This window comes from Lynx canadensis, chromosome B3, assembly GCF_007474595.2.
Source record: "Lynx canadensis isolate LIC74 chromosome B3, mLynCan4.pri.v2, whole genome shotgun sequence".
NCBI classification, from domain to species: Eukaryota; Metazoa; Chordata; class Mammalia; order Carnivora; family Felidae; genus Lynx; species Lynx canadensis.
This window is the reverse complement of record NC_044308.2, coordinates 83,448,495-83,451,356: the sequence shown is the minus strand read 5'-3', so window position 1 is coordinate 83,451,356 and position 2,862 is coordinate 83,448,495. Positions and strand designations below refer to the sequence as shown.

Genomic DNA, 2,862 nt, shown 5'->3' with positions numbered 1-2,862 from the left:
AAGTGAGGAGTTGTTGCTTGTGGAGGAGCAAAGACAGTGGTTTCTTGAGGTAGAATCTTCTGTTGAAGATACTGTGAAGATTGTGGAAACAACAACAACCAAGGATTTAGAACTTAGTTGATAAACCAGCAGCAGGGTTTGAGAGAACTCCAATTTTGAAAGAAGTTCTGTGAGTAAAATGCAACCAAGCAGCATTGCATGTTATGGAGAAATCGTTGGCGAGGAAGGGCCAACCAAGTGACAAACTTCATTACTGTATTATTTTAAGAAATTGCCACGGCCAGTGCTTGCTCTGGCAGCACATATAGTAAAATTGGAAAGATACAGAGAAGATTAGCATGGCCCCTGCGTAAGGACGACACGCACATTTGTGAAGCGTTCCGTATTTTTAAGTAGTTTTTGAAAATTAAAAAAAAAAAGAAATTGCCACAGCCACCCCATCCTTCAGCAACCTGAGCAGTCAGCAGTCAGCAGTCAGCAGTCACCAACACGGAGGAAAGACCCTCCACCAGCAAAAAGATTAAAACTCACTGAAAGCTCAGATGATGGTTAGCATTTTTTAGCAAGAAAGTATTTCTTTTTTTTTTTTTTTTAAATTTTTTTTTCAACGTTTATTTATTTTTGGGACAGAGAGAGACAGAGCATGAACAGGGGAGGGGCAGAGAGAGAGAGAGACACAGAATCTGAAACAGGCTCCAGGCTCCGAGCCATCAGCCCAGAGCCTGACGCGGGGCTCGAACTCACGGACCGCGAGATCGTGACCTGGCTGAAGTCGGACACTTAACCGACTGCGCCACCCAGGTGCCCCAAGAAAGTATTTCTTATGTACTTAATTTTTTAAGAAATTATTTATAAATTAAGGTATGTACATTGTTTTTTTAAACATAATGCTATTGCATACTTAGTAGACTACAGTGTAGTATAAACCTAACTTTTACTGAAAAACCAAAATATTCATTTGACTCACTTTGTTGTGATATTTGCTTTATTGCAGTGGTCTGGAACTGAACCTACATTATCTCTGAGGTATGCCATAAAGTCTTTTCCAAGCATGAAAAAATAACCTAAAGGCATTTTTAAAAGAGTGATTTTCACTACATAAAAATCTAAAACACACCATAAACAAAGTCAAAGACCAATGACAATGGGAAAAATATTTAAATCACATATGGAAAATAAAGGGCTGATATTTATAATATCCAAAGAAATTTTACAAGTCTATAAAAAGATAACTGAACAGAAGTTTAAAGAGACATGAATTGTGTATTTATAAGAGAAAAATTACAAATGCAAATAAAAATACACTTCAATAATTAAAGAAATGTAAATGAAAGCATTTTTTTGGCCTATTTGATTGGAAAATGTATTTTTTTAACTGACAAAATGTCCAGTAAGTTTTGTTGTAAATGGAGTATAAATTAGTGTATAATTTTAGAAATAAATTGGCAACATTTATTTAAAATGGGAATGTGGCTTCTTTGTGATTCAGAAATTGTATGTTTATAAAATTACAGGTTTACTCCAATAACTGCAAAGGTGTATGTACAAGGTCATTCACTGCAGCACTGTCAATTAAATGAAACACTGGCAACAATCAATAAGGTTAAATAGGTTATAGTACATGCATATGATAGGATAGAGTAACAATGCTCTGAACTGATGAGATCTGCAATGGGTAGTTGCTTAATTGAAAACTTTAAAATGGGGAATCATAAAAAATGAGTCATATTTACTTTCAACATAAAATTTTCACCTAAACTCTCTAAATGTAAAATCATTCATCAGTCCTTTTTTAAAAAAAATATTTATTTTTTAATTTACATCCAAGTTAGTCAGCATATAGTGCAATAATGATTTCAAGAGTAGGTTCCAGTGATTCATCCCCTATGTACAACACCCAATGCTCATCCCAACAAAGTGTCTTCTTTAATGCCCTTTACCCATTTAGCCCATCCCTCCCACCCTCTTTTTGATTGCCAAGTAATACTCCATTATATATATATATATATATATATATATATATATATATATATACACCACATCTTTATCCGTTCATCGACATTTGGGCTCTTACCATACTTTGGCTATTGTCAATAGCACTGCTATAAATATTGGGGTGCATGTGCCCCTTCGAAACAGCATACCTGTATCCCTTGGATAAATACCTAGTAGTGCAATTGCTGGGTCGTAGGGTAGTTCTATTTTTACTTTTTTGAGGAACCTCCATACAGTTTTCTAGAGCAGATGCACCAGTTTGATTCCCATTAGCAGTGCAAAAGAGATCCTCTTTCTCTGCATCCTCGCCAACATCTGTTGTTGCCTGAGTTGTTAATGTTACCCATTCTGACAGATGTGAGGAGGTATCTCATGGAGGTTTTGATTTGTATTTCCCTGATGATGAGTGGTGCTGAGCATTTTTTCATGTGTCTGTTAGCCATCTGGATGTCTTTTTTGGAAAAGTGTCTATTCATGTCTTTTGCCCATTTCTTCACTGGATTATTTGTTTTTCCGGGTGTTGAGCTTGATAAGGTCTTCATAGATTTTGGATACTAGCCCTTTATCTGATATGCCATTTGCAAATATCTTCTCCCATTCTGTTGGTTGCCTCTTAGTTTTGCTGATTGTTTCCTTTGCTGTGCAGAAGCTTTTTATCTTGATGAGGGCCCAATAGTTCATTTTTGCTTTTGTTTCCCTTGCCTCTGGAGACTATTGAGTAAGAAGTATTGATCAATCTTTTGATGTTAAGAGAAGGTCTTTTCTTTGAGTAAGGGTTTGCTGACTAGAGTTCCACTCACCTTTCCTGCATAAGACCTATGATGTCTCTGCTCATCTTCCCAATCTTGTGTCCTACCTTTTTCCACC

General features: G+C 36.2%; 1 non-coding gene across 1 annotated transcript; it reads left to right on the top strand.

Annotated features, from left to right (window-relative positions):
- The first annotated feature begins 283 nt into the window (after window positions 1-283).
- Window positions 284-390, top strand: LOC115517322. Its single transcript, XR_003969786.1, has one exon. It is a non-coding gene; the product is annotated as a U6 spliceosomal RNA (small nuclear RNA).
- The last annotated feature ends 2,472 nt before the right edge of the window (window positions 391-2,862 follow it).